This window comes from Ambystoma mexicanum, chromosome 4p (assembly GCF_040938575.1).
Source record: "Ambystoma mexicanum isolate Mex_15411 chromosome 4p, UKY_AmexF1_1, whole genome shotgun sequence".
NCBI lineage: Eukaryota > Metazoa > Chordata > Amphibia > Caudata > Ambystomatidae > Ambystoma > Ambystoma mexicanum.
In genome coordinates, this window is record NC_090927.1 from 559,056,617 (window position 1) to 559,075,402 (window position 18,786).

An 18,786-nucleotide genomic window follows, 5' to 3' on the forward strand; every position below is an offset into this window, starting at 1 on the left:
TGCAAATTATTGCAGAGTAACTAAGTAGAAGGGCAATCATAACCAACATAATGAAGATGGTTTATCTTATTTTGAACCATATTTAAAACATATTCCATTATTGGCCATAAATATCCCTTAACATCTCATTAGCTAGCCAAGAGTGCCTCTTGAATTTGAAAATACTGACAGTCAACATCCAAATGTGGAACTGAAGGCATGCCTTTTTAATTTCATTCACATTTGGTTATGTGGGTCAGGCTGGCGAATGCATTTCCTGGTGTTCCTGAGTATATGCAGGATTCAAATGAACACTTCTGCACATTTGTCAAAATACCAACAACTGTAGCATTAAGAGTAGAATTTAACTTGCAGAATGTCTGGCATGGAGACATAAAGAACACAATTCCAGAAAACCTGTGAAGCCAGGTGTGTCGCGGTCTGCATCCCTAGGGGGAGCCAAGGTGGACAGCAGGCTAGCTTGCCTCGAGCTAGATGGCCATCTGGCTACACAGCTAACCGGGAAAGAGGGTTCCATTTTGTTTCACGCATAATTTGACCTGCCTATTAAAAGGTAATTAATGCTTACATCAAAAACTGGGGTGAGTGTGCATTCAGAAATACAATTCAATGAGGCCTCGAGGAAATCAGTTATGCCTCGCTTTCCAGTACTAGTCTAAACTGATTCTGCCCATGGGAGAGTTTCATGTACAATTTCTCACAGATTATCCGCCACATCGTGCAATTAATGTTGATAAAGAAAATATACCAAGCCCCACATATGTATTGCCTACACTTCATTCCAGCTTCCATTTTTATTTTCATCACGATTTACCGAGATTGTTAGGTTTATTAATCTGTGCTCTTCAAGGAACCTGCGAGTGGGGCAGTTTATGGCAAATATGCTCACGCTAATGATGTTTTGTCTGTATAGGTGTGAATGTTCTCCCTCCCCCGCCCTCGGGTTCTGGGAAGACATCTTTGTTTTATTTAAAAAAAAAAAGAAAACATGACTGTGTCAGTCAGTGATGTGCACTTTGACGGTCTCACTGTATTTTCCACACGTGTGCGTCCTATTCAGATGTGTTTACATTGAAAGGGAATTGAATCAGGCACCTAATGGCAGGTGCCAATGTCACTGGGTAGCACCATCTCAGGGTGCATTCAAGGTCTGTGGAAACTACAGCTGAGCCCTCTCTCCGCCTTATCCTCCATAGGATTGCATGACGGGAGGGAACTGGTAGAATGTGCATAGCCAGAACCTTTCTGGGACAGGCTTTTGTCACGTACATAAATCTTGCGGCGACTCGAGGAGTTAATGGGGGTTTACTGTGTCAGGCTTGCAGGAAATGTGCGAAACTGGGGGTGTAATTTATGGGAATAGTAGTAATAGTCTTAGAAGATTTGATGCAGAGTGGAATATCAGAAAATAAAACAGAGATGTTTCTTAAGCGAAAAGACTCTTACAAGGGATTCAGGAAACTGGATATGCACCAATGGTCTGAAATTAAGCAATTGTACACTCCACTTGACTGCATTCAATTTTAAGAAAAGCACTTGAAAAGCACTTAAATAGTGTGATACCACAGCCTCCAGCTAGCAATTGAGACAGAACACAGATTGAATCTGCATGCAAATGCCAGTTTAGAAAGGCCCCCAGAGAACACCTCCAATTTGGAATTAGCCTAGTAAAATACATGGAAAAGAAGGCTTTCATAGGTCAGATGCTGCCTTGCAATGCTTCATGTACCGCTCTGTGTACCTCTGTATAGTCATTGCATTTTAATTCACTAAATTATATCACGACTAAGCTTAGTATTTTGGTGTAGAGTAGCCTAGATGGATAACAGTTACGAGACAAACGTTGTCTAGCAAGATCTAGCAATATTAAGGTCTGAGTTACTTTCCACACCCCACAACTTTCAAATGAAAACAAACCCCCTAGACTGTTAAATCGCTGAAATGCAAGTGTGTAAATCTAGATGCTCAACTTTACTTTAAGCGCTTCAGTTACTCTTCCCTGCCTGGCATGACAGCAGTAGTAGAGGATGTACTTTGTGTCTCTGATGATAATGTTCCCATTTTGGCATTGACACTCGTGGCCCTATTCACAAAGCTTCCAAGGTGCATGATGAGGGATGACTGCATTCATGTGCTGCCAAATCCCTGATTCTCATTGGGTACATGCAGCTACAGGGAGCTCCATGTTGAAGGCACAAGACACCCGTAGCTAGCCCTTCCATGAATGACAGTCTCGTTTCCAACATCTAGGTGTGCAGAGGCGGACTGATCCCACGGTAATATAAAATACACATAGACACTCTTCTCGGTGTCTTCAGTGGTCAGATTAACTATCACTTGCACCAGTGCTACAACTTGAGCAAATGTTTTGCTAATATGGAATGTGGCAAAGAAGTTTTGTCACAATGAGTGTGTTTGTTTGTTTGTTTTATTTGCTTGCATAGCGCACCGAGCCCAAAGTTATCTGGGCGCTTTTCTTAAAGTACATGTTTCAGAGTTATTTACAATATGATACAAAATACAGTGAAATACAGTGAATTATACATTGGTAGATGAAAAGATAGATAGCAATTTGCAAATATATACAGGTATTTGAATTTTACAATATGTACAAAGGAAACAGGTTCATAGTTAGAGCTTGCGTGGGAATACAGCTGGCCATGGATGACCGAGGCGTGAGACCTAACAAGCTCTAGGCATAGTCGAGAGAGTAGCTTGGGTCTAGTAGTAACGATAGAACAGAGTAGATATTTACTTGGATTGCGAGAATAGCCAACATTTAGTTTTGTTCCGAAAAGAAAGCAACAAATGGTCATTTTTAGTGCAATTTAGAGTATTATCTAAAAACGTTTGCACTAGGGCACATATGAATCAAACAGTTTTTTGGCACTATGTTTGCTGCATAACATAAACACATTTGTTTACTACATTTATTTCCATGTTATGCAGCAAACAATGAAAATAAAAGTCTGTTTCTTTTTTTCTCTATTAGACATTTTTTTTAGATAATACAGATTGGGGCTAAACCTGTTTGTTTTATTCCGTATTATCAGAGAAGCAAAATTGGTACTAAATTCATTTGCTCCATTTTCCTGGCAATGTTTTGATAATCTGGCCCCAGATATCAATAGCAGCACTTTTCTTTCCAGTTCCTGGCTTCTAAGAAGGATGATCAGACATATTGGACATAGTGACAGGTATGGCACAGATCAAATAGAATAAAATTGTCAATCGGGATCCACACTCATCCGTCAGATCCTGAATAATCCTACACCTCGCCTTCTGTGGTTGAGTTAATTTCTAAAACTGAACCTGGTGGCACAAATCATTTAGCACTGACTGAATACAAATGTGAATCAGGCCCCCTTTAGAATGATGGTGTATTCAGCACTTGTAACTGAGCAGGTGACCGTCTCACATATCTAGATGTCCACTTCACCAACTAACCAGATGACACTCGGCTCCCCATGGAGCTGAGTGAAGACTACAAACGTGATGCAGCTAAATTTAAGGATATCTATGGTCAAGTGAAATCCGGGATGTCACTTAATGGGATGTGTTTGAACACAGCTAAAACCAAACATTTGATCTTTGGCTCAACACAAGACAGAGCTAAGGTTGGCCAAGAATATACCAGTATGAACATTGAGAACAATTGCATACTGGTAAAAGAAAAAGTGAAGACACTCGGGGCCTGATTCATGGAACGCTTTCCTATGGGTTTGCGCCATTATAAAACACTTCCATGAATCAGGCCCTGGGTGTTTACATGAATACCTCAGTAAACTCGTTGATGGCGTGGCAGCAGCATGCAGTATCATCTAAGAGTTTTGAGACATGCAAACCCCTCCTATACCCCAGAAAATGGATTATTCGGGTAAGGGCCATCATCAAGCCCCGCTGAAACTATTATAATGTACTCTTGGCAGGACCAAGTAAGGGCAATATTGGGTGTCTTCAGGTACTACAAAATGAAGCTGTGTCCATCATATATGACATTACTAGGAGAGAGCATGTGTTGCATGCTGGGAAAACTTTGGGCTGGCTTCCTGTGTCACTAAGAATATGTTTTAAGATGGCCAGCCAAACACATAGATGTATACACGAAAATGCCCCATTTTATCTAAGGGTACAAAGGAAATCCTACAGACCGCCTAGACAACTCTGTTCAAGCATGTGTTTGTCCTGTTAGGCAAGTCTAATCTGCACACGTAGCTCCCTAAAGCCTGCGGGCTCTGGCACTTTATATACATACAAATAAATAAATAAAATAGTTGACACACAAGCATAGAAAGCATATTAATGAATGTGATTCAATTTTGAGATGCAAGCAATCTATATATATAATCTACTGCAATAATTCACAGAAACATACATATTTCATGACCTCATTAAAATTAAGCCCCTCTTTTAGAAAATATATGTGTAGACCAACGACTGTGCAGGCCATTCTTTAACTGCTTTTTCCGGAGCCACCTGTCAATTTTGAAACCCTGAAATGTAATTTTTAGTTAAACCCTCTAATTGTATGGCCGCCCCTCTCCCCCCACCCAGTGGCCGTTATGGAATAATACATTTAAAAAGAATATAGTCAAAGAACATAATTTGTTGCCAACAAATGATATTGACAATAAACAACTAAAATGGGTTTTCCTTAGTAAAGTAAAATGGCATCTATGGAAAGACAATCGTGACACAGCCTTTTCGCTATGTTCCCTTGACATGTTGCCTGCCATGGCCAGTTGCCATGGCATTTCACCATGTTCCCTTGACATGTTGCCCTAATAGGTTTCGCTGGGGCCTACTAACATTGGCCTGCGGCCGTTTCCACGTTCCATATTGTGCCATTTAGTTCCTTTAAGTAACCCAGGAGCCATAGTCTTCGGCCTCACACATTACCCCCAACTCACTATAGCTGTAACATTCGACAATGTTTGTATTAATCCCATTTTTTAAATGAAATAAAAAAAACATTTTCCCATAACCACTGTTAGCACACCCCCAATAGCACTAATTACCCTAGATATTAATAAAATAACCCCGGTTATTCATGTGACACACTTTCATTCCTAATCACATTATCTGCTGTAACCCCAATTATGTGAAAATAATCCCGGTTATGAGAAAACATTTGAGCTCTGAATTTAGTTGCCAGCCACCCCAATACCCACAATTTCTCATGATGCCCTATTTCCACCTCCCCAGATTTAGCCTGGTGCCATTTCCTCCTTTTTCCCGCTCTAAATGGAGTTATTTCCATTTTTCGTTTGCAGCTAATTTCAGTTGTTTCGGAAGTAACCCTGGATAGCTCTTGCGTCGAACAAAAAAATGGCGGATTTTTCAATTCTGAAAAATCCTTGTTGATACATTGTGGCATACATATATAGAAATAATTTTGGGAGAAGGGGGAACCTCCTTCCCCGTCAAATATTTTAACAACTACTGGATGGAATAACCCCAGAAAAAACTTTGGGCCTCATTACGAGTATGGAGGTAGCCATGCCCTTAATAAGGGCATGGCTGCCCCCATACCGGGTTCCAGTACCGGGTTCCAGTACCGGGTTCTGTGAATGAGGAATTACCGGGTCATCCCGACCTTGGAGGACCCGGTAATTCCTCATGCACAAAACCATTCCCCATTCCCAATTAATAACGGGCCCGTTATTAGCTCCTTGGTCCCCTCGCGGTTCCCGGAAAGAACGTCTAGTTTTATCAGACACCTGTTCCGGGTCCCACTAGGGGACCTCGTAATCAGGCATCCCGTAATGAATGGTGCCGGTCCCGTACCGGCACCCTTCATTATGGGAGCGCCTGCCTCGTAATGAGGCCCTTTGTGTCCAAGTTGTTTTATATCCGGTCCAGTTCTGTCCAGTGGATTTTGCTGTGCCCTGCACCGAAATTTGGACTTTTTCTCTAATGGGAAATGCTTTGCTTTCTAGATAATGTTTTCATTTTGTTAACACATATTTCCCAAAAAATCCAATCGGTTGGCGCTGGAGAGGTCTGGGGGGCTGTGACAAACGTATTGTTTGCAGAATGACAGCCAAATCCATCTTGTGAGTCAAAAGTTATTAGCAATTCAATGTTCAAGTTTCATATGGAACTTTAAGCTCAGCTTAACTATAGGGCAGCAACGGCAGCACTATAATATATAGATATATTATAGTGCAGCCGTCGCCACTCCATAGTTACGTTGAGTATTGAGATATGTCTAGATTGTCACAGGCCGCCCCCTCAGACTGGAAACTTTGGGAAAGATCCATTCAAAAGTTAAAACGTTATTAAGAAAGTAAAAACATTGTGTTTCGTACTACTACGCATTCATTTTCCCATAGAGAAAAAGTCCACATTTCTGTGCACAGCAAAAACCAATGAACGGAATTTGACCAGGTATGAACCAACTTGGGCACAAAACGTTGACTAGATTTCTGGGAGGGGTATGGGGTTATTGTGTCCTGTAGTTTTACAAATATTTTGACAGAGAGATGGGGATGCCTCTTTCTTCCAAAATTATAACTATATCTCCCATTGTGCTTTGCAGGAGAGAAGCTCTTCAGAAATGTTCTTGTGCTCTGTTGTCAGAGATTTGCTCACTCATGGAAGAAGAAGCCCTCCCAGTGCCCACCCACTACACATTGTTCCAGGCCATAGCAGAAGAAGGGGAAGTCCCGAGGTTTCCAAGGAGTACTGGATTGTGAGTTTAGGAGATTAAGGTGAGTCAGTCACTTGATTCAGTATTAAGGTTGATTAATTTACTTGCTCAATAAATTAATATTATGTGACTACAGTGCGAGTCACCAAGACTCAGTCACATAATTTGAACTTTTTGACTCAAGTCTGTCTCTCCTGACATGTAATTATACTGCTCCATGCCGCATTTCATCTCACAGTGCCTGTCATATAATTTGATGTTTTGAAACCAACACACCTGTCTCAGATGCTCTTCTTGAACCAGGAAAAGCCTCCTGGACTGCTGCTGCTCCTAAAAGGTCAAATACGACTGTGAGATCTAATGTGAAATTAATCTACACTTCATACATATTCACATAAGGAGAACTTTAATAGGTCAGCCAACTAAACTAGCTCATAAAGGTTCAAAGCATGTTTGTTTGTATGTTTATTTGTATAGCGTGCAAAACCCTGAGGTATCTAGGCGCTTAAACTTAAAAGATTAGTTTCAGTGCTTTGACTATGTGCGTGAGAAGTAAATGCACTATCATTACAACTTTGAATTACATAATTTATGACCTTCCTTTTTAGCAAAGGTAATCACATTAATACTTTAAGGAGTAACACCTATTTGTTATCTTTAAAGCATTCCTATGATGTATGTGCACAGCTGACTAATTATTTTCTCCTGAATGAACACTTGTTAGGGATTGTGGGGGCCGTTTTCAAAATTATGTTTGGGGCCACTTTGCCTTTGGTTCAGGAAAACACTCTGAGGCACCTGTATATTGCTTAAAGGAGAGTTCCGGGACTTTTTTTTTATTGTCCCTACGGTTCGGCCATGTGTTTTTAAGCATAACTCGGTAGATTGTAGAAAACTTTCCTATGGACCTTACCCGACTTTTCGTCCATTAACGCACTCGAAATCAGCCGCCATTTTCTGATAATCCTATCACTTGCCGCATCGCCCTGGCTCACCTGCTATTGCGGCACTAAATCAAATCCCCCGCCCCTGAAACAGACTTTATCAAAACATTCATATTCCCCGCCTCTATCCGTGACGTGACTGTGCTGCGTAGGCAAACGCGCCCAGGCGTCTTCTACGCGACTCCACACAGAACCCGGAAATCAACACAGATCAGCTCACACAACACAGCGCGCCACAATTCGCAATATGAAACTGTACTTTTAAATCAAACCGCAAGATTGTAAATTTGGTAAAGTACATTTATTTGACATCAAATGTTTAGAGAATATTCAGCGATTTTCTTTTTTATTTGCTCACGTTCCAAAAAGTTCGTTTTGAGGCACGCGATGTTCCTTTGCTGTACACAGGGTCTTAGATCATCTCACAATACAGCGCCACAATTCGGAATATGAAACTGTGGTTTAAAAGCAAACTGCAAGATTGTACATTTGGCAAAGTACATTTATTGGACATCAAATGTTTAGAGAATTTTCAGCGATTTTCATTTTTATTTGCTCTCGATCCAAAATTGTTCGTCTTGAGGCAAGCGATGTTCGTGTGCAGTAAACAGGGTGTTGGTTTACGATAAAATAAGCTCTTCGGTCGCACTGATAATCGCATGGCTGTTCCAACAACGAGGCACTAGGCCACCACAACGGTCTGTATGTTGCATCTAGCCGTTAGTACCGCGTAAGGGCATACTTGTACTTGGCGATCGTCCCATAAAATGGTCAGGGTGGTAACGTTGTTCACGCGGAGAAGCAACTGGCGGTTAAAAAAGCCGTCCGCCGGTGTCTGGTACTCGTGACACATGCAGTAATGCATGATGTACCTGTTTGAAAAACATAAACAATGAAATTAGTCTCACCATCAGATCTTTATTAAAATTATTCATTTTATATATTCGGTCGGGAAATTATTTCATAGCTAGGACAGTGCAACTGGGTTTTATACGTCAAGGGGGGGCTGTAGGATACTGAGACAGTCCCTCAGTGCAGGGGTTGACAGGGAGTGCAGGTGGAGAGTGGAAGGGCCCAGGACCGAGATCGCAGACAGTGGACCAGTTGTAGCAGGGGAGAGGGAGAGAGAAAGCAGAAGCAAAGGTTTTGAGGTGCTTCCGTAAAAGTAGACGGTTCTCCCCAAGATAGTGCGCGGTACAAAACAATATGCCACATAGAACGAACAAGTACAACTTAACCCGTCTTTAAAGCTACTGTATAGTAATTAAATTGCGGTATAAACTCATCTAAAGAGTTACTTACATTATATTTGCATTTTCCATTGTGTCTGTGCGTAGGGCAGCCCCGAAATACCACTCCTTCTATGCCGACGTTATTTCTTCTAATGAACGAACATGAAATGGCTTTCGTTTCTGAAATTATATTCATTATCGTTTCTTACGTGGTCCCGGCCTGTCAAGGTCAAAATACAATAGAACCTTATACTGAGTCGTGGGCCATTCTGGCACCCGAGAAAAAATCAAAGCAGCTGACCTTCACTTTGAACGAGCACACATTCCTAGTTAGCTACATTCAGTGTAAGGCATTCTCACAGGACTTGAAATTTACACTCCATCTTTGCATTTTGTCTGCGTGCTTTGCAGCCCCACAGAACCATAAATACGGAGACATTCTATATTTTTTGAAAAATGATTTATATTACTGTTTGGTTTAATTTAATGCGCAAATGAACAAGGTTGGATAGATACACATATTCAATGGGCCTGCGACATGAGGAGACTCGAGAGAACAGACAATCAAATTACAATCATTTAAACCGTGATGTGTATTTCTCAATGAGTTCTTCTTTAGGTGGACATGGAACAGAGGCAATGTTGGGTGGCAATGCAGTTGTCCCCTGCACAGGTTCGTTCACAACTCCATTTATGTGCCTATCTAGGACGTCAACAATAAGTTTCTCAATAAACTCATATTGCATATCCTCAAACACTGGTTTGATCACCCATTGTTTACTTCTTTTAGTGAAGGCCTTATTGTAGCGAAGCGTCCCTAAAGTTCCGGTCGTCCTACTTTGTTGACGGCCAACATTATGGTTATGTGCCAAGACCGCTAAAAGAGTCCGATTTATCATGCCCTCCATGCCAAAATGCAATCGTTTTGGCCTGTACTTGAGGCACATATTGTGGAACACCTCCAAATCTCCTGTGTGGCAGAATTCCGTGAGTCCCCTCAAAGCTTTTGTTATAGTTTTATCAAATACAATCTTTTCAATGGCTTTGTGAGTGGGTGATGAAGGAATCAACCACTTCTTCTTCCGTGCCTCCTCTGTGGACAAATGGCCATGTTCACAATTGTGGAAATGTTGGTTCGTGTTCCATCGGTGAACGTTTGTACAGTGTGGCATTACTGACCGCCATTTTTCCAGTAGAATTTCCAACGACCCTCCACATGTTTTTGAGCTCCACCAAAGATGGTTGCTGATTGACTTGGACCACTGTGAAATACCTTGCAATTCTTTTTTTTTACCTGCAGCTGACAATTTTTTATTGATTGATTTTGCAAGATGCCAAACGTCAAATTGGTGATTTATATTTTTGTACTGTTCTCTCATTGTCTTGGCAATTGAAACGTGTCTGTCCGTGGCTATCAGGTCGATCACCATTCCCCGCGATTGTAGTTCTTGCAATGATGCTACAAAGCCAACTTTCTCCATGGCCACTGAGGATGTACTTTGTGACACCTGCACGACCACCGAACTCACAATTTTCTTACTTTCCATGTCCTGAAAGTGGTAAGTGCAGTACTTGGCTGAAAATCCTGGGCTGTCGCACTGTCCATCACCGGCTAGCCTGAACCGTTTGCCCGCGAATGTACTATCAATAGACATTTTTCCATTCTCCAAGCTTCGCTAATGGCTGGAAATAGATAATCGGTTTGGTATTTGTAGAACTGAGTTTTCGCAATGAAATGGATTCCCACAAACTGAAAGAAAGACTCTAATTTTTTAAAACTTGAACCACTAAAAAGTGCAGCCGCTGCACAAAGTAGATTGCCTGCTGGCAGTTGTCCCAGCATAGGTTGTGCAGACCATGTGAAAGGATGATATTTTGTACAGGTGGCATGTATTTTAAGGTTAGTGCCTCGAATTGCACGAGTCACATTAATCAATGGCTCCCCACATACTTCCCCACCTACCAAATGCCCACATTTAATCCGAATAATAATATCAATCAAACAACTATCGAATACAATGAATTTGGCCTCTTTCCTTATACTGTCACTCTGCATCCCAGCTGGTTCGGCCTGTAACGTTGAGGACATGTCACTCACATGAAAGGTAGAATCTCTGATATCGTCTTCCGCTATGTTCAGTGATATTGATGGTGTTTCATTGTCGTCTACTTCATTCTCTTCCATTGCAACATCTGTTCCTTCTCCGGCGATGGGTGAATAAAACAATTTCTTCAACTTTCTCGCGGTCTTAGTTTTTGCGGGTGTGGATTCTGTGAATTGATCTCCGACTGCATCCGAACTACCAGGAGGACATTCACTATCAATGGCTGGTGGTGGTATAGCTCCGTTGTCAATCACTTCATATTCTTCCCATTGGCACGATGCTTCTCCAGTCTCAAGTCCCTGCCAAAAGGTTTGACAAGCAACATCTCTCGTTAGCTTCACTGTCTGTGTAGATCTAGTTCGTACACCCACTCGCAACTAGAGGACAGATTGGAAAAGGGGTGTTCAGTTTAAACACAACTTACAGTATTGAACTATTAACAGTGAAAAACAACATAATATAGTGACCAGGACACTAACCTTCTTTTGCTTTCTTTTCTTTGAAACTTTCTTGCCTCGAACTTCAACATCAGGACGCTGTTGCTCCGACTCGTGTGTGCATGTCTCCACTTCCTCTTGCGCTGCAACGACTATGTTTTCCTGATAAGCACATCCATCACTCACTGACGCTCCATGGACTCCCTGAAACATAGAACTTTCATTAGTATGTATAATAATATCGAAAACACAAAATGTACTTGGGGACCAATACCCACGTACATCTCAATAGCAAAACACGAATGAACGCTTTGTGTAGAACATTCAAACGACAATTATTCACGCATTGTTGATCTAGTTAGATGGAACTGTCAAGATCCATACCTCGTGCTCCTCATAGACTTCCATTGATGATATTATTGAAGATGATGCTTCAGTGACTCCCTGAAACACAGTAATTGCATTAGTATGGTTTTCTATTTTGATAAAAAGAACAGAAAGTTTGTGCAGGCGTGAACGGCTCATCTAAATAGACCTGCACAAATGATCAGTTGTCTAAAATAAATAATGGATATCTAAATATGATTCGATTTGCTCGATCGTTGGAAGTGTCACCACCCAGAAATCTGCATCAACTACTAGGGGTGATGTTCTTGTAGAAGAAGCTCCGTCATCTCCCTGAAACATAGTACTTGCGTTAATAAAGAAGGAAGTATAGCGGATGTAATCACGTCATATGATTTCGCTTCATCGAACTGTCAGTATCCATACCTCGAAATGCATAAGAACATCAAGGGACGATGTAACTGCGGTGCACACTTCTGCAAGCTGTTGCGCCGACCCGTAACTGCACGCTCCCCCTTCTTCTTGGACTAATGCTCCATCGACTCCCTGAAACATAGGACTTTCATTAGTAATGAACACAATATTGAAAAAAGAAGACACATAGGAGGGCGACGACAGAAGGACATATCAATGGCTAAAAACGAAAGAAACATTGTGTGTAACAATCACGCTACAAGAATGCAAGATCTGATGATCTCCATCGATGGAACTGTCCTGAAACGTACCTCGAGCATCTGAGTGACATCAACGGTAGTCGTCAATACGTTGGACTCCTCAGCATCTCCCTGAAAGACAGTACTTGAATTATTTTGGATAACAATAATTATAACTGAAAACAAAGACTAGAGGACGAGTACAAGGGTGTACCATTAGGTAAAATAATTACACGATAAATTAAAACTATTGATTTACATGCCTAAAACAAGTCAGTGGCAGAATAGCCAAGTAAGATTACCCGATAGGCGCTTGAAGTGGCTGATGACTGCAATAACGACACGGATGGAGAATCTTCCGCCTTCATATTGAGTGGATACATAAATGGGGAAATTATTGTTAGCTAATGCTACACACTACCGCAAGGCCGAGAGATAAATACGTAAACTTGACTCACCAGTGGAGGGATGTGGACGAATAGAGTGGGAATAGCGGTTGAGAGCAATTTTCGCCTCGCTCGCGGTGTGTTCTTCTTTATTAGCAATGATGTGGAGTACATGTCAGAGGTAAAGTGCCTGCTGCAGATGCGGTATCGATCACCCCTCTTGTCCGCAAAGACTTCTAGGACTCTACTTTCAAGCTCAGAGGGTGGATATCCGCAATATCGGACCCATTCTCTTATCTGATCTATTGTCTTAGGGAAAACATGCATTATAGTACCTTCAGATTTATTATGGGTCTTCGAAGGGCAACCGCCAATGGAACAGGCAGGCATTGTGGAAAGTTCTGAAAAGTAAAGATCAACAATTCTCTATGAATACCAATGTGTTAAAAAATTAAATGACACATAAAAGGTTCAATGCAAGGTATGTTTTGGTTCTTGGAACTATACACGTTATTCACATGCGGATAAGTATTTGAATAACTTTAAAAAAATAGAAAAATAATTTGACTAAACTCAGAACATGTGACTAGTTCCTTGCATGTACTGTCTTGAACGAAAAGAAATTGGACGCAAAATGAGTATGGTACATGGCCTTACCTTGACGAGCAAACAGTTAGATGCAGGGATCAGAGTAGTTTCTTGTCGTTCACAGGTTGCAAACTGACGAGTTTCCTCGAAGTGGTCACGGAAGTTCACAGAGACGAAGAGCAGATAACCAGCACCTTCACGGGTTGACTAGCAAAGTGCAAAGAAGTTCTCATTAGAAATATGAGGTGGGTTATAAAGAATTCGAAACAGGGGTGTGTTTGTGAATGAATGACGTGTATATGTCGTGGCATTATGCGGTTTGCAGGGGGCCGTCCAGCGTGAGGGGGGATGCTTGGCAGGAGACACGGGGTCTGGCGGTAGACATGGGAACAACAACCCATGCTCTATAGACCACTTTGAAGTGTACATGGTCTTTGGCACCTCTTGGCCTTTATCGCTCCCTGACAGCTCCACTTGGCAGCACAAGTACCCCGGTGCGAACTGCCTTTGATAGGGCGGGGGGTGGATTGGGGCGCTGGTCGTGCAGACAAGACACAGGAAGACTCGTGAATGGAGACACACTTATGTGGATTGCAGGGGGCCGTCCAGCGTGAGGGGGGATGCTTGGCAGGAGACACGGGGTCTGGAGGTAGACATGGGAACAACAACCCATGCTCTATAGACCACTTTGAAGTGTACATGGTCTTTGGCACCTCTTGGCCTTTATCGCTCCCTGACAGCTCCACTTGGCAGCACAAGTACCCCGGTGCGAACTGCCTTTGATAGGGCGGGGGGGGGTGTGGATTAGGGCGCTGGTTGTGCAGACAAGACTCGTTTGCCGCAGGGCCTCACCAAGGAGAGGCCATCTAACTACATGTAAGAGGCAGGCTGAAGGATCTAGTACATGGAAGGCAGGGGGGTGAGTTTATAAATACCTCAGCCTCCCAGGAGAATATATGGGTGCAGTTCACCCTGGAGACCCTGGATGCCTAGGCAGTTAGTCAGCAGCAGGCTGGCCTGTGGTGGCAAGGCGGCACGGGCCAGAGGGGGTCATCTCTGTACCCGGTGCCCAAAAGGATGATTTATTATGATCAACCATATTGATTATTTACCTATAACCATGTTTTGTATCAATAAAATCCAACGGCCTTCCTTTTATTGCCAACGCTTGAACAAAGTGGTGTGGTAAGTATTTTTTGGGGAGGAGGCAAGGCCGGGAGGCTTGATGCCAACCCGCAAAATAACATATGTATGTCTGCTGCATATGGGTTCAACGGTTATGTGGATTGAAGGTGGGCGGCCAGTGTGAGGGAGGATGCTGGCCGGAGACATGTGGTGTGACAAGACAAGGCACAGGAAGACTATTCAATGGAGACACACTAGATTCATTTAAAAAATCAAAACAACCATTGTTAAAATATATGTTGGGTTTTATTTTAGATCTTAATTTCAATTGAACATAAATAATAAACATTACACATTGTAAAGTTGCGGTTGCAGCACATCCAGGGAAAATCTGCGGTATTGTCCACTGTCGCTGGGGAAATGTTGTCTAATGGCAAGTACCGCACAGGCAGGTATTACTCTCCGAACGCGGTGTCCGAGCCTCCCGTGAAGCCACCAAGTGAAGCAACGATAGGCCACAGCCTGTACCACCTGTGAAAATGAAAGATGCAAACTGTATTAAAATGACAACTTTATTATCACTGTCGATTCAGGTAAAAAATGTCATTCTGCTTTGAAAAAAATTCTATCTAGAAAAATGCACAACATGGAACCAATTTACATGCATTCGAATGATGAGACGACCATGAAATAGTAGTGGCATCACTGACATCACAACCAGAGTATACTTACTCGTTACTCGGATTACACGGACGAACAGTGCCGCAAAGTTCGTGCATAAGCACCATCATCATCCTCAACACGGTCCGTGAGAGGCAGGCTTCCCTGAACTCTGGCAGCTCGGTGATGCATTGCGGACTTGGCTCGCCTTCCGAAATGTAGGCCAAGCACCCGGAATTTTCACGGCAGCAGCAGTTCTCCTCCTCAGTTGGCATTAGCTCGCACCGATTGCACGTGCACCAGGTGGAGACGCCGTCCATGCGACATGGTCCAGGCTCTTCATCCGTTGACTGGTCCTCCCAACTGCCGTCCGAATCCCCATCGTTTTCGCGTGCTTGCCTTTCCAGTAGTTCTTCCTCGGTGTACTCGGGCTCGTACATATACGGCATTATTGTAGCCATTGTGTGGTAAAGAAAGTAAAATAATTTATAGCGGTGGTACTGGTATCTGTTCACACGGGCTACAATCAACGAAGGTAGCTGACCAGAGCACAGAAACGAGTCACAGAATACTCAAAGTAACACACAGAGAGTAATGGAATCGAAAATCTGCTGCTGTGTGTTGTGAAACGGTGTGTTTATACTTATTGAGGAAAGAGGCGTCCTGCCATTTCCATGGCGACAGTTCATTAGCTGAGGCGCAGCGATTGTTGACACGAAACGTGCTTTGGCGTTGGGAAATGGGCGGTACGCGTCTGCTGATGTCAGGCTCAGGGGCGGGGGATTTGATTTAGTGCCGCAAAAGCAGGTGAGCCAGGGCGATTGGGGGAAATGATAGGATTATCAGAAAATGGCGGCTGATTTCGAGTGCGTTAATGGACGAAAAGTCGGGTAAGGTCCATAGGAAAGTTTTCTACGATCTACCGAGTTATGCTTAAAAACACATGGCCGAACCGTAGGGACAATAAAAAAAAAGTCCTGGAACTCTCCTTTAATTTATAGTGGCTACAAAGGAATGCAGCAAGGATTATAATTGCTGCAGATTATCGCCAGTGTGAATGTGAAGCACTAACTGTCTACTGAACAGCCTATGATTGCACTTAGTCAGCAAGGTTCAAATGCATGCAAAACCAGAGTAAAAGGTGAGGTGATAACAATGTTGCTGAATGCTGGGCACCAGCAATTACAGCCTGTAACGTGTGTTCTCCAAAGCATGCTTTTACATTCTTGCATGTAGGTGACTTCAGTCAGCAAAGGCAGTCTGTAATGTGCAAGCAGCTAAGTGCACATTTAATATCATGAATTAAAAAATATATTTTGGTTTATAGCTGGACAGTCAACATGGGGGAAGCTGTTGCAGGTCCCCATGAGGCTAGTGGCCCATTACAACTGAAAAGATTGAAATTCCCTGATACCATCCCTGCCTTCATGTGTGTTTTGAGGGGTGATAGAGGGAAAAGAGATTGCAAGTGCAATGGGAAATGATGGACTCATGGAAAGGCATGGGTTCAGGCTTTTGTGCTTTCTGGATGAGGGTATTTCTTACACATGAGCTTTAGCACCATTGCTCCACCAAGGGTTCTTTACAGTTCAATGGCACATGATAAACATAATCATTAGGCCAAATCCATTGCTCCTACATTTAGGTCTACCTCTGCCAATTTGTTAGTGAATCATATTTGTTGCTTTTGGTTTTGATGGACTAGAGGACATATATTTTGGAGATTAGTTAAATCTTCTCTCAGGGTTGGTAGCAGCATTAGATTTCTGTGGAGGCATGCTCCTGAATTGCTGATGATTGGTACACCTCGGCCCAATGTGTAATTCCTAACAGTTTATGAATTATGAGGGTCATATGTCCAGAGTGGTATTGCCACTTTGTATTAGCCCTTACCTCAGTGAAAGGGCACACCTATGTATCTCTCTAATAGGAGAAAGTTAAACTATTTTCTGCTGAGCACATGCGTGGTTTGCTCGGCAGAAATGTATGTGTGGAATGTTAGTGGCCTGACATTGTATTATTTGCATATTAAATTGGTTTCCTCCTAGAGAACTGCATGTACATCCTAGGGATTTTATGACAACTTTGTGCTGGAAAATGCCCAAATTCCACTTCTCTTTTAAATAGAAATGTTCTTTGGGGGAGAACACCCATGAATCCCCATTGGCAAAGACAGACTCTTCGCTCGCACATACTTCACTGGAAACAACATTTGTGCCATACCACTTTCAAATGTCACCAGATGCCACTGTCCCTCTCCTATAACACGCTTTACTGTCCTTGTCCCTGGTTCATGTTTCTACCTCCCCTGCATCATCTGTTCTTCTATCCACATCCTCTCATCCATTGTTAAAGATCCTCCACTCAGTAAATCAACGTTAACATGTTTTGTAAACATTTGTTTACCAAAAATGCATTGTTTTTCCTGTAATTTTTGCTAATTACAAATAAATGATTTGGTCAAATTCAATGGCTGATCTGAGAAAGCGCTTCCAATCAATGGATGGAATATAGCAAAAATAAGAATGTAATGGTGTTTTTGCTTCGTGCAATATTTGATTTGTTTGAAATGGACATGATCAAAGTAAACGATTGACCATTCTGTCTCAAAAACACTACTGAAAGACTGTAGATTTCTGAATTTTGATAGATTAACAACACTGTCTCAATCACTTTTAAAGACGTCAGTATTTTAAAAATGTATATCCCATTACATAAAAAGCTATGTTGCACACCATTACAGTGTATCTTCTGCAGAATCAATCAGAAAAAGTTAAGAAATTGAAAGAAAAAAATCAAATCTGATACATTGTAAAAGTAATGAACTCATATTTGTTTTTCTGTCCCAGGACACTTTTAGGGTAGCTCATACATCTAATGTATGTTTAGTTACCGTTCTAGTTGTGCTTTATTTCAAAGAAATATCCTTGGTTTACCTCTCCTACCACAACAATTTCATCCCAGAATCTGACACAAGAGAAATTCTGTGGTAATGTGTATATTGTGTTTTACTTAAATAGAAAATCAAGAAGATTCAGGTGGTCTGACATCTTCCAATTCTAGGACAGTCACACTTAAATTACTGCAAATAGTTTTGGATTACAATGAAAATAAACAACCTGCCATCTGATGGTATTTGTACCACTAATATTTTCATTTAAAATTAAACATCAAGCTCTGTTATCATCGTAACACACACATCCATACATGAAAAACTAAAATGAATGCTATTCTCGTCAATGGTATCAGTCACTTTCCTTAATAGAGGTGCAAAATGACATTGATGGTTTTACAAAAATTAAATCAAACAATCTACAGTATTAAGTCTGTCACAAACATCCCACCACTGTGATTCCGAAAGGTGAAGCAGTTCTCTGAATAAAGTTTGAAACAAAAGAAATGCATACTTTTCGCTGAAACCATTAACAGGTATTGACATCAGAGAAATATTCTTAGCTTAACATAGTTCAGAAATGATTGGGCTGATTTAAATATTTAAATAAATAGACACTATCTTTGACAAACCATGGGTTCATAATTAGGCAGAAACCCTATTTGATTTCAGCTTGCATGATGATGGATTGTTTGCAAATAATTGTGACAGCGTTGAGTTTCTTAGGATGTCTGTTGCTTTTGAACTTCTGGGGCAGTGGCGTCTA

General features: G+C 41.9%; 1 protein-coding gene across 2 annotated transcripts in view; it reads right to left on the minus strand.

Moving 5' to 3' along the window:
- Positions 1-18,786, minus strand: part of CSMD1 (CUB and Sushi multiple domains 1) — a 5,442,057-nt gene that overhangs the window by 5,307,974 nt on the left and 115,297 nt on the right. The window lies entirely within an intron of this gene.